At 36.7% G+C, this 18863-nt stretch overlaps 1 long non-coding RNA gene across 1 annotated transcript in view; it reads right to left on the bottom strand.

The window, feature by feature from the left end:
- LOC309608954 overlaps positions 1-18863 on the bottom strand; it is a 1139914-nt gene that overhangs the window by 657845 nt on the left and 463206 nt on the right. The gene's annotated exons all lie outside the window — the stretch shown is intronic.

Here is an 18863-nt window from a genome sequence, read left to right as displayed (position 1 = left end):
CTGATGATGCCCATTCTGACTGGTGTGAGGTGATACCTCATTGTAGTTTTGATTTGCATTTCTCTAATACTTAGTGATGTTGAGCAGCTTTTCACGTGCTTCTTGGCCATCTATATGTCTTCTTTGGACAAATGTCTATTTAGGTCTTCTGCCCATTTTTGGATTGGGTTGTTTGTTTTTTTAATATTGAGCTGCATGAGCTGTTTATATATTTTGGAGATTAATCCTTTGTCCGTTGATTCATTTGCAAATATTTTCTCCCATTCTGCAGGTTGTTTTTTCATCTTGTTTATGGTTTCCTTTGCAGTGCAAAAGCTTTGAAATTTCATTAGGTCCCATTTGTTTATTTTTGTTTTTATTTCCATTACTCTAGGAGGTGGATCAGAAAAGATCTTGCTGTGATTTATGTCAAAGAGCATTCTTCCTATGTTTTCATCTAAGAGTTTTATAGTGTCCAGTCTTACATTTAGGTCTCTAATCCATTTTGAGTTTATTTTTGTGTATGGTGTTAGGGAGTGTTCTAATTTCATTCTTTTACATATAGCTGTCCAGTTTTCCCAGCACCACTTATTGAAGGGACTGTCTTTTCTCCATTGCCTCCTTTGTCATAGATTAATTGACCATAGGTGTGTGGGTTTATCTCTGGGCTTTCTATCTTGTTCCATTGATCTATATTTCTGTTTTTGTGCCAGTACCATATTGTCTTGATTACTGTAGCTTTGTAGTATAGTCTGAAGTCAGGGAGTCTGATTCCTCCAGCTCTGCTTTTTTTCCCTCAAGACTGCTTTGGCTATTGGGGGTCTTTTGTGTCTCCATACAAATTTTAAGATTTTTTGTTCTAGTTCTGTAAAAAATGCCATTGGTAATTTGATAGGGATTGCATTGAATCTGTAGATTGCTTTGGGTAGTATAGTCATTTTCACAATATTGATTCTTCCAATCCAAGAACATGGTATATCTCTCCATCTGCTGGTATCATTTTTAATTTCTTTCATCAGTGTCTTATAATTTTCTGCATACAGGTCTTTTGTCTCCCTAGGTAGGTTTATTCTTAGGTATTTTATTCTTTTTGTTGCAATGGTAAATGGGAGTGTTTCCTTAATTTCTCTTTCAGATTTTTCATCATTAGTATATAGGAATGCAAGAGATTTCTGTGCATTAATTTTGTATCCTGCAACTTTTCCAAATTCATTTTTTCACTCAATATCACATTTCTGCACACTAACCTATTATTTTAACCGTTGTATAACATTTCATCTTATGAAGAGAACATAGTTTATTTATTCATTATCCTACAGATGGACATTAATCTGCTTCCAAATTTTGCTAATATCAAACAATGCTGCAATAAACATTCTTGTTCATGTGTCCTTATGCACCTGTAGAGAGATACCCTAGGGTATATCCCTAGAAGCAGAGTTGCTGGGTCATGGAGTTTGTGCATTTTCAAGCTTACAGGGTATTTGCCAAATTACTCTCAAATGACCTTCTTATCCTTACTGTATTTAGTCCACACACTCTCCCAGAGCACAAGAAAAGTAACAAGAAAAGCACATCACGAGAAAAGTAACAGGATTTTGCAAAAAGAGAGTCAGCACACTAGTGTTCTAAGCTCTGTGGCCTTAAGATAGTCACTGAAAATTCCTGAGTCTTAGTTTCCTCAACTGTACAATAGGAATGATAATTTTTTTTGACCTTATTCCCTGGGCTTTGGTGAACAAATAAAATTGTGATAGTGAATGAGCTTTGTAAACTAGGAAGTCCTGAATCGTGTTAATTATTTTTCTTAATAATCATATACACATAAATCAGTCACCTTCACTCATTACATATCTGAGTCTCTACCATGTAAACAGCCAACAGATGAAGACTTAGCTCCTACTCAAAGAAAAGGAAGGTTAGTATACATTTAATTTTTTTTCGAATTCTTAAGTGCCATGGTGCTAAGTACTTTATAGGCAACTCCTGGTTATTTATGATTCTAAAATGCATTTGTCAATTGGTTATTTGAAATTTAAAACAAAATTTTCTAAAGGACACTAAGATCAAGCAATCTGGATTCAAACTTGCCTATAAATTAAGTGTAAGGGAACCAACATATATGGAGTATCGGCTGTATATAACAGAAGTTGTGCTAAATAGTTTTGTATGCATTACGTAATACACTCTCCTTAACAACCTTGGGATATAAAGTTTTAATAATCTCATCTCACAAATAGGCAGCTTGAGGTACTGAGAAGTTAACTAACCTGCCTGAAGTCACACAATTAGAAAACAGTGGAGTCAGGATTTGAACCCAGGACTGGTGCTACATGCTCTTTTTACTACTTTACATGTATACACAGTCTAGTCATGACTTATAACACTGAGTCTATAGAAAAGTGAATGCCAATAAATGGCAAGAAAAGGTGGTGGTAGCTCAGAGAATGTGTGTGCCCCTGGCTAGAGCCACCTCAATCTCCCACTAACTCGTAAGTAATAAATATGGCAACTCAAGTATTAGTTGTCTTTCCAGCAATGCCCCCAGAAAGCATTAACAAAAGAAGGAACTATAAAGAGAAAACATTTCCCTGGGATTGGAGACAGAACTGTTTCCCAATCCTGTCACAGCAGAGTAACCATTCTTGTAATGACTAACATCTGTGTCGTTCGCTATAGCTTATAGACAGACGTATCTGTAAAATGTAGAAAGATGAAAGGGAATCTTGATGTATGATGGTTTGGACTTTAGAGGCTGTTTTCCCATCCTTTTTTTCCTTTCCAAGTAAGATACTCAAAAATCAGAGTATGTCTGCACGATATAAATTACTATAAACAGGAAGTTATGAGAGAATTATTGAAATCATACATGAAATTAAATAAATCCTTTCAAGAACAAAGTCCCTTCCTACCAAACTCCACTAGGTTGTGCTGATTTCAGAATTATTTTAAATGGAATTTTATTTGAAGCAGTGATAACCAATTAGAACAAGTAATAGGAAGAAAGTTCTCATTCACCATAAGGAAAAAAAAAAAACATATAAGCTACCTATGAATAAACACAGAAACAAAAAGAAAAGTATACACCAAATCACACCTATGAACATTCTTTGTTTTTTTGTTTGTTTGTTTAATAGATCTTTATTGGAGTATAATTGCTTCACAATACCATGCTAGTTTCTGTTGTACAGCAAAGTGAATCAGCCATATGCATACACATGTCCCCATATCCCCTCCCTCTTGAACCTCCCTCCCATCCTCACTATCCCACCCCTCTCAGTCATCACAAAGCACTGAGCTGATCTCCCTGTGCTATGCTGCTGCTTCCCAGTAGCTAACTATTTTACATTCGGTAGTGTATATATGTCGATGCTACTGTTACTTCGCCCCAGCTTCCCCCTCCTACCCCGTGTCCTCAAGTCCATTCTTTATGTCTACATCTTTATTCCTGCCCTGCAACTAGGTTCATCAGTACCATTTTTTTTTTAAGATTCCATATATATGCGTTAGCATATGATATTTTTCTCTTTCTGACTTACTTCACTCTGTATGACAGACTCTAGGTCCATCCACCTCACTACAAATAACTCAATTTCGTTTCCTTTTTATGGCTGAGCAATATTCCATTGTATATATGTGACACATATCCTTTATCCATTCATCTGTCAATGGACACTTAGGTTGGTTCCATGTCCTGGCTATTGTAAATAGGGCTTCAGTGAACATTGTGGTACATGTCTCTTTTTGAATTATGGTTTTCTCAGGGTGTATGCCCAGTAGTGGGATTGCTGGGTCATATGGTAGTTCTATTTTTAGTTTTTTAAGGAATCTCCATACTGTATTCCATAGCAGTTGTATCAATTTACATTCCCACCAACAGTGCAGGAGGGTTCCCTTTTCACCACACCCTTTCCAGCATTTATTGTTTCTAGATTTTTTGCTAATGGCCATTCTGACTGGCAAGAGGTGATACCTCATTGTAGTTCTGATTTGTATTTCTCTAATAATCAGAGGTGTTGAGCATCTTTTCATGTGCCTCTTGGCCATCTGTATGTCTTCCTTGGTGAAATGTCTATTTAGGGCTTCCACCCATTTTTTAGGTGGATTGTTTGTTTTTTTGATATTAAGCTCCATGAGCTGTTTGTATATTCTGGAGATTAATCCTTTGTCTGTTGTTTCATTTGCAAATATTTTGTTCCATCCTGAGGGTTGTCTTTTTGTCTTGTTTATAGTTTCCTTTGCTGTGCAAAAGCTTTTAAGTTTAATTAAGTCCCATTTGTTATTTTTGTTTTTATTTCCATTACTCTAGGAGATGGGTCAAAAAAGATCTTGCTGTGGTTTATGTCAAAGAGTGTTTTTCCTATGTTTTCCTCTCAGAGTTTTATAGTGTCTGGTCTTATATTTAAGTCTTTAGGGCATTTGGAGTTTATTTTTGTGTATGGTGTTAGGGAGTGTTCTAATTTCATTCTTTTACATGTAGCTGTCCAGTTTTCCCAGCACCATTTATTGAAGAGGCTGTCTTTTCTCCATTGTATGTTCTTGCCTCCTTTGTCATAAATTAGGTGCCCATATGTGTGTGGGTTTATCTCTGGGCAGTCTATCCTGTACCATTGATCTATATTTCTGTTTTTCTGCCAGTACCATACAGTCTTGATTACTGTAGCTTTGTGGTATACTTTGAAGTCGGGGAGCCTGATTCCTCCAACTCCGTTTTTCTTTCTCAAGACTGCTTTGGCTATTCGGGGTCTTTAGTGTTTCCATATGAATTGTAAAATTTTTTGTTCTAATTCTGTGAAGAATACCATTGGTAGTTTGATAGGGATTGTATTGAATCTGTAGATTGCTTTGGGTAATATAGTCATTTTCACAATACTGATTCTTCCAATCCAAGAACATGATATATTTCTCCATCTGTTTATGTCATCTTTGACTTCTTTCATCAGTGTTTCATAGGTATCTGAGTACAAGTATTTTGCCTCCTTAGGCAGGTTTATTCCTAGGTATTTTATTCTTTTTGTTGCAATGGTAAATGGGAGTGTTTCCTTAATTTCTCTTTCTGATTGTTCATTGATGGTGTATAGGAATGCTAGAGATTTCTGTGCATTACGTTTGTATCCTGTAACCTTACCAAATTCATTGATTAGTTCTAGTAGCTTTCTGGTGGCATTTTTAGGATTTTCTATGTATAGTGTCATCATCGGCAAAGAGTGACAGTTTTACTTCTTCTTTTCTGCTTTGTATTCCTTTTATTTCTTTTTCTTCTCTGATTGCTGTGGCTAGGACTTCCACAACTATGTTGAATAAGAGTGTCAAGATTGCACATCCTTGTCTTGTTCCTGATCTTAGTGGAAATGCTTTCAGTTTTTCACCATTGAGTATGATGCTTGCTGTGGGTTTGTCATATATGGCCTTTATTATGTTGAGATAATTTCCCTCTATGCCCATTTTCTGGAGAGTTTTATCATAAATGGGTGTTGAATTTTGTCAAAAGCTTTTTGTGCATCTATTGAGATGATCATATGTTTTTTTTCCTTAATTTGTTAATGTGGTGTATCACATTGATTGATTTGCATATATTGAAGAATCCTTGCATCCCTCGGATAAATCCCACTTGATCATGGTATATGATCTTTTTAATGTGCTCTTGGATTCTGTTTGCTAGTAGTTCAGGATTTTGCATCTATGTTCATCAGTGATATTGGCCTGGAGTTTTCTTTTTTTGTGACATCTTTTTCTGGTTTTGGTATCAGGGTGATGGTGGTTTTGTAGAATGAATTTGGGAGTGTTTCTCCCTCTGCAATTTTTTGGAAGAGTTTGAGAAGGATCGGTGTTAGCTCTTATCTAAATGGTTGATAGAATTCTCATGTAAAGCCATCTGGTCCTGGACTTTTGTTTGTTGGAAGATTTTTAAATTGTGGTTTCAATTTCATTACTTGTAATAGGTCTGTTTATATTTTCTAATTCTTCCTGGTTCAGTCTTAGAAAATTGTACTTTTCCAAGAATTTGTCCATTTCTTCGTGGTTGTCCATTCTATTGGCATATAGTTGTTTGTAGTGTTCTCTTATAATCCTATGTATTTCTGCAGTGTTCAGTTGTGATTTCTCCTTTTTCATTTCTAATTTTATTGATTTGCGTCCTCTCCCTTTTTTCTTGATGAGTCTGGCTAAGGGTTTATCAATTTTGTTTATCTTCTCAAAAAACCAGCTTTTAGTTTTATTGATCTTTGCTACTGTTTTCTTCATTTCCATTTCATCTATTTCTGCTCTGATCTTTATGATTTCTTTCCTTCTACTGACTTTGGGTTCTCTGTTCTTCTTTCTCTAGTTGTTTTAAATGTAGGGTTACATTGTTTATTTGAGATTTTTCTTGTTTCTTGAGGTGAGACTGAATTGCTATAAACTTCCCTCTTAGAACTGCTTTTGCTGCATCCCATAGGTTTTGGGTCATCATGTTTTTATTGTCATTTGTTTCTATGTATTTTTTCAATTTCTTCTTTGATTTCTTCAGTGATCTCTTGATTATTTAGTAGTGCACTGTTTAGCCTCCATGTATTTATGTTTTTTATAGTTTGTTTCCTGTAATTGATTTCCAATCTCATAGCATTGTGGTCAGAAAAGATGCTTGATATGATTTCAATTTTCTTAAATTTACTGAGGCTTGATTTGTGAACCAAGATGTGCTCTATCCTGGAGAATGTTCCATGTACACTTGAGAAGAAAGTGTATTCTGCCACTTTTGGGTGGAAAGTTCTATAAATATCAATTAAATCTATCTGGTCTATTGTGTCATTTAAAGCTTGTGTTTCCTTATTTATTTTTTGTTTGGATGATCTGTCCATTGGTGTAAGTGGGGTGTTAAAGTCTCCTACAATTATTGTGTTAGTGTTGATTTCTCCTTTCATGGTTGTTAGTATTTGCCTTATGTATTGAGGTGTTCCTATGTTGGGTGCATAGACATTTATAATTATTATATCTTGTTCTTGGATTGATCCTTTGATCATTATATAGTGTCCCTCCTTATCTCTTGTAACAGTCTTTATTTTAAAGTCTATTTTATCTGATACGAGTATTGCTACTCCAGCTTTCTTTTGATTTCCATTTGCATGGAATATCTTTTTCCATCCCTTCACTTTTAGTCTGTATGTGTCCCTAGGTCTGAAGTGGGTCTCTTTTGGACAGCATATATATGGGTCTTGTTTTTGTATCCATTCAGCCAGTCTGTGTCTTTTGGTTGGGGCATTTAATCCATTTACATTCAAGGTTATTATCCATATGTATGTTCCTATTACCAATTTTCTTAATTGTTCTAGGTTTGCTCTTGTGGGTCTTTTTCTTCTTTTGTGTTTCCTGCCTAGAGAAGTTTCTTTAGCATTTGTTGTAAAGCTGGTTTGGTGGTGCTGAATTCTCTTAGCTTTTGCTTGTCTGAAAAGATTTTTATTTCTCCAATGAATCTGAATGAGATCCTTGCTGGGTAGAGTAATCTTGGTTGTAGGTTTTTCTCTTTCATCACTTTAGGTATATCCTGCCACTCCCTTCTTACCTGCAGAGTTTCTGCTGAAAAATCAGCTGATAACCTTATGGGGATTCCTTTGTACATTATTTTTTGTTTTTCCCTTGCTGCTTTTAATATTTTTCTTTGAATTTAATTTTTGTTAGTTTGATTAGTATGTGTCTTGGTGTGTTTTTCCTAGGGTTTATCCTGTATGGGACTCTCTGTGCTTCCTGGATTGGGGTGACTATTTCCTTTCCCATGTTAGGGAAATTTTTGACTATAATCTCTTCAAATATCTTCTCAGACCCTTTCTTTTTCTGTTCTTCTTCTGGGACCCTTATAACTCGAATGTTGGTGAGTTTAGTGTTGTCCCAGAGGTCTCTGAGATTTTCTTCAATTCTTTTCATTCTTTTTTCTTTATTCTGCTCCTCAGCAGTTATTTCCACCATTTTGTCTTCCAGCTCACCTATTCGTTCTTTTGCCTCAGTTATTCTGTTATTGATTCCTTCTAGTGTATTTTTCAGTTCAGTTTTGTGTTGTCCATCTCTGTTTGTTTGTTCTTTAGTTCTTCTAGATCTTTGTTAAACATTTCTTATATTTTCTCAATCCGTGCCTCCATTGTATTTCCAAGATTCTGGATCATCTCTACTATTACTTTGAATTGTTTTTCAGGTAGATTGCCTATTTCCTCTTCATTTATTTCATCTTGTAGGTTTTTACCTTGCTCCTTCCTCTGTGACATTTTTTTGCCGTCTCATTTTTTTTTTTATGTATGGGATTGTGTTTCTGTCTTACTGCTTGTTTGGCCTGAGGCTTCCAACACTAGAGTTTGTAGGCTATTGGGTAGAGCTGGGTCTTGTTATTGCAATGAGGAACTCCATGAGACCTCACTCTGATGAATATTCCCTGGGGTCTGAGGTTCTCTGTTAGTCCAGTGGTTTGGACTTGGAATTCCCACCACAGGAGCTTCAGCCCAACCCCTGGTTTGTGAACTAAGATCCCGCAAGCTGCGTGGGGTGGCAAAAAAAAAGAGAACAATAACAAAGTAAAAAATAAAATTAGACTAGGAAACTAATAGATATGTTAGAAAGAATATAAAAAATTTTTTTAAATGGGGGGAAAGGCCTTGGCTGTGCAGGGCGGGACCTAAGCAAGGGCAAGATTTGGGTGGTGGGCAGGGCCTATGCTCAGGACCCACAGGGCTGGAAAAGGCCCTAGGGCTGTGGGGGGTCGGGCTTAGGCTCAAGGAACAGAAGGGGTCCATGCGTGACCCCCACCCCTGGTCTCAGAGGGCAGGGGACCTCACCCGGGAGCCGAGCAGGCTTCCTGGACTTGAGTGGGTGGGGCAAACACCCTCCTCTCCTTTCCTGCTTCTCTGGTTCCAGAGGGCCCCTCCCACCTGCCTCTACTGATCTCCCCAGCCTCCCTCCTATGTCCCCAGGACCTATGCAGCTGGGGGTTGGGGGGGGCCTTGGAGAGCAGAGGACTGGCCTGGGAGTTCAGCAGGTTCCCTGGGCCCAAGTGGATGGGGCAAACGCTCTCTGCTCCTCTCCCACTCCTCCCAGAGGGCCCCTCCCATCTGCCTCTCCTGATCTCCCCAGCCTCAGTGGCGCCGATCCTGTCTGACCTCCACTTCTCCTCCCCCCTCAGTCCCCCCACATCCTACCGGTTCACTTGGGGGTTCCTCCCATCTCCTTGGGCATCAGGGTCCCCCACCAGAGGCCGGCAGGTGCCCTAGTTGTGGGGAGATGTTAACTCAGCGTCTTTCCACACCGTCATCTTGACTCCTATAATCTGGTTTTGATATCATTGTTAAGCTAGCCTTACAAAATATGTTGGATGGTTTCCTACCTTTTTATGTTTTTTTTGGAACAGTTTGCATGAGATGGGAATTATCTGTTTCTTGAAGGTTTGCTGGAACTCACCCATACAGTTACCTGGGTCTGGTGCCTTTTCTTAGAAAAAAATCTTTGGCTTCTGTTTCCAATTCTTTTTTGTTTATTAACCTGTGTTGTTAAGTTTATTTTGGTAATTTACATTTTCCTTAAAATATTCTGCTTATTTAGGTTTCAAATTCCTTGGTACTAAGTTGTTCATAAAATTTTCATAAGTAAAAAAAATTTAAGCATTTTTTTAAGCCTCTATTTTCATTTCAGATTCTGTGTATTTGTGCTTTCCTTCTTTTCTCTTTCTTTGATTCTTCCGCTAGGGTATTGTTTATTTTATAGGAGTTTTCAAAGAACTAGCCTTTGGTTTTGTTAATTAACTACTTTTGGTATTTGTGCATTTTTCTAATTTATTAAATTTTGCTTTTGTTTGAAATTGTTGGTTTGTTCTTCAGCTCTACCCAGCATGTTATTTATTGTACCCAATGAATTTTTATTTTCTTTGTGTATACAGAAACACGCATGCTCATACACACACACACACACACACACACACACACACACACACGCACACGCACACACACACTTCCTCCCAGGTCTCTCTCCACCTGCCCCTGTTTTAAAAGCCCTGTGTTTATCTCAAGATTTCTTCCTTTATCTTTTAAAAGATCTTAAATTGTTTATTTAAAGTCCTTTTTGTTTTGGTTTACTAACTCTACTTCCTAAGACGATAGTATTTCTATTTGTTAGGTTTGCTCTTCCCTGTTGAAGTGTAGTTGTTTCTCATCTGTTTAGTGATATTTGGTTGTGGGTTCATCTTTTGCAACAGAATTCTCATCCCTGTGCTCTGAGCTAAGTGTCTTCCATACGACTTGTGTCTTTCTAAGTTGGGTTCCTATTGCAAAATCAGTCTTAATTTAGTGCTGGTACCTCCACTCTCCATTTTCTTATACAGATTGGCCTGTGGACCAAGAAAAAATTTTTTCCCCATTTTCAAATATGATTTTATTATTTCAATATTTAAATATATGTTTTATTTCATTTTTCTAGGTTTAGGCTGAGAAGAAAATACTTCAGTGTGTGCTCATTCAATTCTATTTGTATTTCTGTCTTTGCCTTATCTAGTTCAAAATGATAGTATTTGGTTAGAAAAGGTTCATGATAGTGATATCTTTATTGTGTGTCAAAAATAATTATTTGTAATATGTAATGCTTTTCCTTGCATTTTGCCTTGAAATTAATACTACAATCTCTGTTTTCTTTCTCATTTAATAACATCTACCACTGCTCATAATTTTGATTTTAAAATTTAGAAGATGTGTTACATATGTTCCTTACCAAGAAACAAATAATTAGATTCACAAAATTTAGTTCAAGGCTCTATCTTTTAATAAAGCAAATTTGACCATGCATGCTTTTGGTTAAAACTAGCATATATGATCTGCAACCTTCTTGTTATATATACCTATATAGCATATAACATATATAACATGCATATATGATCTGTATAATCTTGTGTTGTATTATTTTGCAGTTTTTCTTTTATTAATTCTATAAATTGCTACTTATAAGATTATCAAAAGGGCTTTGTAACCTCTAGTTATTTTTATCTCAGTTAGGAATGAGAAAATATCTTTTGAACTTTCTAAGTATCTTTTTAATCCTCTAATTTTCTTCCATTCTTTCCTCATTTCAACAAAGACCATGACAGTTTCATGGTCTTTGTTGACATAAGCTTGGATTTTAAATCTAAGTTATTTATAATATAATAATATTGCTCATTTGATATTTTCAATTTGAGAACAAATTAGAAATTGACTTTGAGTTCTATAATCATATTTACAGTATTTTTGTCATATCTACTTTCTACTTTCACTGGCTTCAATTCTTATGCCCAAAACTTTTATATATTTACTTTGACAAGCTTGATTATTTTTCTTTGCTTCATGTTTCAGTAGGTTAGAGAATGTTTTCATACACAAATTTTCAACAGGATGCATGGTTAGTCTATTTTCTCAGTTCAAGATATATATATATATATCTTACTTATCATTGTATCTAAAGGGCCTGACATCTAATAAGCATGGCTATATTTGCAGAACACATTAATTCAAAGACATTTTAGTACTTTCCCATATGAAAGAGTAAGATAATTTGGCTGGTCATAAAATTCTTTGTCAATAGTTGTTTTATTCTTCCTCAAAATTTTGTAAACATAAAATTTATTGCTACGAAGAAGAATAAGCCTAGACTTGTCCCATTATTTCTTTTGCTACCTGAATTTTCAGTGAAGTTTTCTTTGTCCTCCTAGTCCAGAAATCTTGCCTGGATGAAAGTAAGTTAATTATTTTTTCACGGATTTTTCTCCTGGAAGGGAGTGAGCCTTTAAATCATTAAACATGCCTCACTTCACCTCAATTAAGGTTATTTTGTCTTATATCTTTAATTAATAATTTGATTCTATTTGTGTTTTTCTTCTTTTCCTTTTCAGGAGATTTTTTTTTTTTTTTTTGGTTTTTTTTTTTTTTTTGGTTCTCTGGTTTTGGTTTCCATGTCTGTCATCTTCTCTTTCAATTTTTAAATTCCTTTGAGCTTTTTTTCTACATTCTAGGAGAAAAGCTCAAATTTAACTCTTACACAATGTAATGGTTTTATACAGCATTGATTATGCTCTCTACTGCCTCTAATTTGGGTATTAAAGTTTTTGTTAATGTAGATTCAATCCTTATTTCATCAGTTCCTTTCTCATTTCCTCCTATTCTCTTTTTAATTTTATTATCATATCCTGTTATATTTCACTTTATCCTCTTAATTTCATTTTGGTACATTTTAATTGCTGCCTGCTCTTTCTGAAGGATTTTTTAAATTATTTATTTATTTATTTTGTATCTCTATACACATAGCATGGTGCTAGTTAGCCAGTCTCAAGCATAACATAGGGCAGTGCCATCTAAAGTGTGGTGCATAGACAGGTACAATCTGAAAACTGTTTGTTGCTGGTCAGCGATAAGATGAGTAGCTTACCTCTAAACTCTTATCAGTACATAACGAGATAAGATAAACACTCTCAACTTATGTACTTGTTTCACTGCTGATTGGTGACAAGAAGTCCCAAGACTAGTGCTGTTCTGAACCACACTCATTGCTCTAGATGATTGCAGAGTAACAAGATAGAAGGAAACTGCATCCCTTAGAGCTCCTTTCCTATCCTTGACAACCCTGCCTCTAGACCATTATATGAAAAAGGAATAAACGTCTTTGAAACACTGTATTTGGGGCTATCTTTTTTTTTTTTTTTTCAGCTTTGCCTATACTTAAACTATACACTGTAATAGATCAGTTTCTGAAATAGGCTATTCCTTTGAGTCTTTCAATACTTGTCCCTTTCCTTTACTCTACAGTATTCATTTTCATAAACCCCATATTGTTTTTTTCCATCTTTTTCCTCTTTATTCATTCTTGAAAATGGAAAGGTGTTTTCAGACAGAGCATGCAGGTTGCCTTGGCTTATATTCTGTAATATAATGGAAAAATCTCCTTTTCATCTATACAGCTGTGTGTGGGTGCAAGAGGGAAGGTAAACAGTGGTGAGGTTAGGTCAGGGAGCTTCATTCCAATCCAATCCCTAGGTTCTATCACAATTTCACTTAACACATCTCTTCCCCTACACTCATCACCTTGTTCTCTGATACTCTGAACTCATGCTATTTATTTAAAACTCAATGTCCATCATCCACTGTTATTAGAGTTCTTTATTTAAGCGTCTGCCTCCTCTGCCACACACACACACACACACACACACACACACACCACACACCACACACACGCAGGCTTTTCATTTTGCCAAGACCTGTGTGTTGGATAGGAGATGAGTATAAACCTATCCCGATTGCACCAAAGGTGAGCGACATGCGAGAGAGATGAAGCTTAAAGGTTTTGGGCACTAAATCAAATATCAATGGGGATCCTAGCTTTTTCCCTATCATCTTTACAGCAGGACTTGGTGACTGACTGGATATTAAGGAAAAGGGAGAGACAATACTTCAGGATAATTCCCAAGTTTCTAGTGTGGATGACTGGGAAGTTGGAGAAGGTGATATTTTTTGAAGGAGGGGCAGATTTGGCTGGAAAGAGGATGATTTAGGTTACATACACAATTCTATTCTTACATCCAGGTAAAAATTTCTAGTAGGAAGATGTTTGTATACTCGAGAGCTGTGGGCTGAGTGCATAGATTTCAGAATCACCAGAAACAAGTGTCATGGGTGGGACCAACTTAAATAGAGTAAGAGAGAAGGTGGCCCATGAATAATCCTAAGAAAACTGCTAAAGGGTCAAGTAGAGAAGGAGGAACAGGGAAAATGGACAAAGACGTAGCTAGAGAGGTATGAAAACTATCAGAAGAATATAATCATGGGAGCCAAAGAAAGAGACTGCTTCAAGAAAGAAGGAATAGCCCACAGAGACAAATGCCTATTCAGAGGGTAAGCAAAATAAGTATTTAAATCAACCCTCTTGATTCTGGAATTAAGTTGACTACCAGCCTAGATTCTCAGTGTTATTCTGAGTTGTTTCTAAATCCTTTAATTTATATGTATTTTTGTGGGAAATCAAGAAATTCTGCAGTGGAAGCTGTTCTCCAGCTGACTTTCAAAACAGAAGTCTACACTAGAACTGGGTTTTTTGTTTTGTTTTGTTTTTAGTATCCTTGCAATCCTTCTTTTTTGGTCAAGGACCATTTGGTTGCAAATAATAGTATCCTATTCAAATTAGGGTAAGCCAAAAGTAGAATGTTTTTAAAATAATACAAGTGTAATTCATAGAACCCAAAGTCAGGAAGTCTAGTGAGGCCTCATGGGGGACTGGGATGAGGAACTGGAAAGTTGTCAGGGACCAAGATAGCCACTTTCTCTCTGTGTCTATCTCTCTCCAGACTCTGTGGTCTCCTGTCTCTGCTTTTCTTTGTTCATCTTCTTATTTCACTCCTCTCTGCAGTCCAGAGCTCTATTTCTCTGTGAACAGGAAAGAAAAGTGACCCACAAGGCAATTCTTCCTACCTTCTCTCTTTCAGCACAGTCTGAGCCTACATAGCATTCCTGGATCCCTATTCCAATTTTCTAGGAGAAAGGAATTGATTGGCCAAGTTTGGGTCATGTGTCCATTCCTAGTCCAATCAGCTGTGAGAGGGTCAAATCATGTGTTCTTTCTCCATTCTGAGAATGGAGAGTAGGAGAGCCCACTCTGAGAAAGAGGAATGGGCGGGTAAATTAACTAAACTGCTGCATCTTCCTCATGTCACCCAGTTCCCTTTTCTGCTGAACTTATTGTCTTCACATTTCATCTTGTATTTTCATTTCAGAATGGTCTCTTCTCATGATTCTCTGCTCTTATCTTTAAAAAGCCAGTGTTTATTTGCATCTTGTTAAAAATTATTCTGGTTATCATTAAAAAATAATTTTTGAAGATAATGATCTTTATCTTCCAGTCCTCAGAAATGTGTTCCTTTTTTCCACCATGAATTTTCATAGGCCTAGAGGATTCCTCTTTTACACAGTATAGTTTCATACTCTTCGGAGGTTTTTCTTTTCTTCTCTTGAAAAGAGGACAGATCTATAACCGATGTTTGCTAATAATAGGATATGTGGCTTGCACTTGTGTCTACTCACGAAGGCTTGGAAGAGACCCCCTATCAAAATATTCTGAGTGGAGTACAAATTGATGTGAACAAGTTCTTGCCCAAACACCATTGTTTACCAGGCCTTCTTCTGGTGTAGTTCTAATGAACTGAGATGAATTTCTCCACCCTGATGCCTTTCCCACTTATTCTCTAAACTAGTCAAGGGCAGAAAAATTTATAGTCCTCAACATGCAAAGTTCCAGAAGATCAGAATCCTTAAGATACTTTTATCTTTAATTTGTCAGAGCTTCATAGAGTGTATAGTAGATGTTCAATAAAGGTTTTAATTTGACACTTTCTAAAATGCCAATTTGATCATGTCATTTAACTGCCTGCCTATAATCCTTTAATGTGTCCCTGAATGCAGAGAGAATTCGAGTTTCTTAGTTTGGAATTCCCAGACCTTAAAAAATTGGCCCCTACTTCTCCCACTCATAGGAGAGAAGCTTTAACCATATCCTCATAGACATCTTGATGGGTCATATCAATCTACATGCAGTCCCACCATATACAATGCACTCTTACACTTCCATGTCTGTATTACCTGCATCATTCCCTCTGCCTCAAATCTTTTTCCCTTCCTCCTTCTGTCTGCATGATAAAATCTCACTGAGTCTGGCAGCCTCAGGTCCATCATAACCTCCAACATCTGGGGCAACTGTCAGAGTTAAATTCCCATCCTCTCTTCCCCTACAGCACCTGCATCTATGCTTCTATTAATGCACCTTGTTGGAATCACTTTTTTATTTTTTACTTGTCTGTTTCCTAACTAGACTGGGAGCTTTGTGGAGGCAGAGACCACATATTTTCATCTTGGTATATCTTGCTTCTACTTGGAACCAAGTAAGAATTCCATAAAGGCTTGATGAACAAATCCATTAGTGTCTAGGTATTAAGCTTGAAGATATAAAGACAAGAGTACTTAGGTTGGTAAAACAACCCAAAGTCATTAGTTAAATGTTAATTAATCCACTAGCTAACTGTTCAGTATAACATGATCAACTAATTTCCAGGAAGCTTGAGGAGTTATAGAGCCTCTTAATCCTAATTCACAATAACACATCTGGATCCATGCATACCAGTCAGCTGTAAATTATGTGGTCAGAGACAGGGAGGTTATTAAATGTGTGTGTACTGGCAAAGCTCCTCAGCCTTCTCTTTGTCACATACAACAAGAGAAAAATGGATTTTTCCAGTAGCTCATGAGGGAAACACTAATAAATACCCTCTTCTTTTGAATAACATTTTAAAGCTTACAAAGCGCTCTCACATCCCATGTAATCCTTAACACAATCCTGCGAGTTAGAGTATCATAAACCTACTTGATAGATGTGGACACTTTTAAGGCTCAAGAGGTAAAATGATCACTCTGCTGAAAGGCCATGAAAGTAGTACTCAAGCTCAAATCTTCAACTGCTATGTTTATATCAGGGGCTCATTTCACTTAATCAGTTAGCAGAGAAACCCAAGAAACAAATACATTCAACAACTTGGTTCCCAGAAAACTACGTTATCAATAACAATTTATTTGGTTTACACTATATATGCTATTCAGAGGGCTTCAAATCCTGTCATTTGCTTCATACAACAGCCCTGAAGGTAGATGGACAAATGCCCTTATGCTTGTTTAGTTGACAAGAAGTCTGAGGTTCAATGAGTCTAGGTGACTTTCTGCAGCTTTTTTCAAAATTAGTCAGTGAGAGACCTGATTCCTGATTCTTTGCTCTATCCATTCCCCTTGTTAACCAATATCTTGATATAATTGAAAGACTCAACAGTTATCAGAGAGTTAACCCACTCTTGAGAGATCAGGAAAGATAAATAGAAATAATTAGCTCATGTCTAGACAGCTCTAGACTTGTCTCAATAGCAGCAATGTCCTATGATGCTGTCCCTTTTGTCCTGATTCCTCAAGGGAGTGTCCAAAACAGATCTGTCATACTCCCTGTGATGCTTGATTTACAGCAGCTTAATGCTGAGTATGAGATGCATTTCTAGTTGAATAGGAAGTCCTATACTATTAGTCTAGGGTGAATTTAAACAGTCATCTTTTAGGGGATGTATTTTGAGCTCAATGAATTCATACACTTCCCTCAGTTGAACTTTAAGCCTGGAATTTGTGTATTTCTTCCCTTCCATCTGAGCACAAGCACACCCCCCAAGTTGCACGCTCACTTTTGTACTTGCACACACAGACCACAAATAAATACACACATGACTTTCCATAATCATCCCTTGTACACACAAACTTTACATTTACACACACACACACACACACACACACCTTTTTATTATACTCCCCTTCCCCAACAGGGAAGGCACATATGGACACTTAAGACATATCCATGTCCCTCCGGATGTCTCTCCTGCTCATTCCTACCCCACACCCCTTTAATTAAGTATACACATACGCTTTTACTCACACACAAAATGTCAAGTTTCATTTGCTTCATACAACAGCCCTGAAAGTAAATGGGACAAATGCCCTTATGCTTGTTTAGTTGACAATGATCAAGTTTCACAATGATCAAGAGTCACGTCAACTGTCAGGTTCTGAATGTGCATGGTAAATTCTTTGAACTTCACCCTAGGGACTGAGATTGCTCCTCAGGCCAGAGAGGAGGGAGGATTTTTAGACCCCGGAGTAGGGAGAATAGGGCAGCACAGTCGGAATGTAAGATGGGAGACTCTCCTATTAATAAAGTCAAAGGCTGGAAAATAGTCCAATCAAGAGCACCCATTCATAAATATCTCCCTGACTCAGATAACACAATACTTTAGAAAATTTCCCTGACAAGCTTAGCTTGGACATTCTTAGGGTTCTCTTCCATCTAAGAAAAAGTCTACATGGAGTAGAGACCATTGAACATTGGAGACAGACCTCAATTTAAAGCCCAGACCTATCTCTTAAACTCTCTGGGCTTCAGTTTCCTCACGTATAAAAATGAAATGATAATACCACTTAGTTTTGTAGTGAGAATTAAATAAAGTGTGACAACTTATATAAAGTACCTACCACAGCCTCTGACACATAGTAGGCACTCAATTAATGATAGGATGAGTGTTATACTCTATAAACACATGAGATGTTACACAAAGCCAAGTTGTCTAAGGGCATGTATGGGGCGCTTCTACAAAGAAATGGCATTTCAGCTGAATTCCTCATTGCAACATTTTTTAAAGATGGGAGGAAAAAACAAAAATTGGATTCTTGATAAAAAAATTAGTCAAAGATTTCAGAATTCTTTGCATGGGGATTTGATTTCCGAATAGCTAGAAAAAAAGATTTTTGCTTTGCCAGAGAAATTGAACTTAACCATATAAGTTTTGGAAGAAGAAAAAAAACAACCCAGATTTCCCAGCAAAGCTGACAAATAGGATCCAAGAATCTGGAGATGTCAGTGCTTTTCTAAAAAGGTAGTAACCTGGAGTTAGGTGAGACTAGAAAGAGTATTCACAAGGCAAATTGTGGTAACAAACAGCCAGTGTAACTCTAACCTCAGCATGTATGTCCTCAGTAGTTTTTATGTTGCCTGTAGAAAAATAAGAAAGGATGTTTCAAAGATCAATTGACAACTTGAATGATCTGCACCTCAGACCACCAGGCAGTGAGGTCCTTATGATAGAGTAAAAATAAATTAGACTTGGAGTCAGATGTTTGGAAAACTTAGGTAAGCCTTAGTTTCCCCATCTATAAAGTGATAAAATGGGGTTGATATTTGTATTCATCTAGTGTCTTATTATAAGGATTAAATGAGATATTGCACATAATGTGCTTAGAACAAGGCTTAGAATATCTAGTAGTGATAGTTATTATTTTTACCCAACT

The sequence above is a fragment of the Balaenoptera borealis genome (assembly GCF_965194805.1).
Source record: "Balaenoptera borealis genome assembly, chromosome: 13".
In the NCBI taxonomy this organism is placed as follows: domain Eukaryota; kingdom Metazoa; phylum Chordata; class Mammalia; order Artiodactyla; family Balaenopteridae; genus Balaenoptera; species Balaenoptera borealis.
This window is presented reverse-complemented; position numbering and strand designations above follow the sequence as displayed.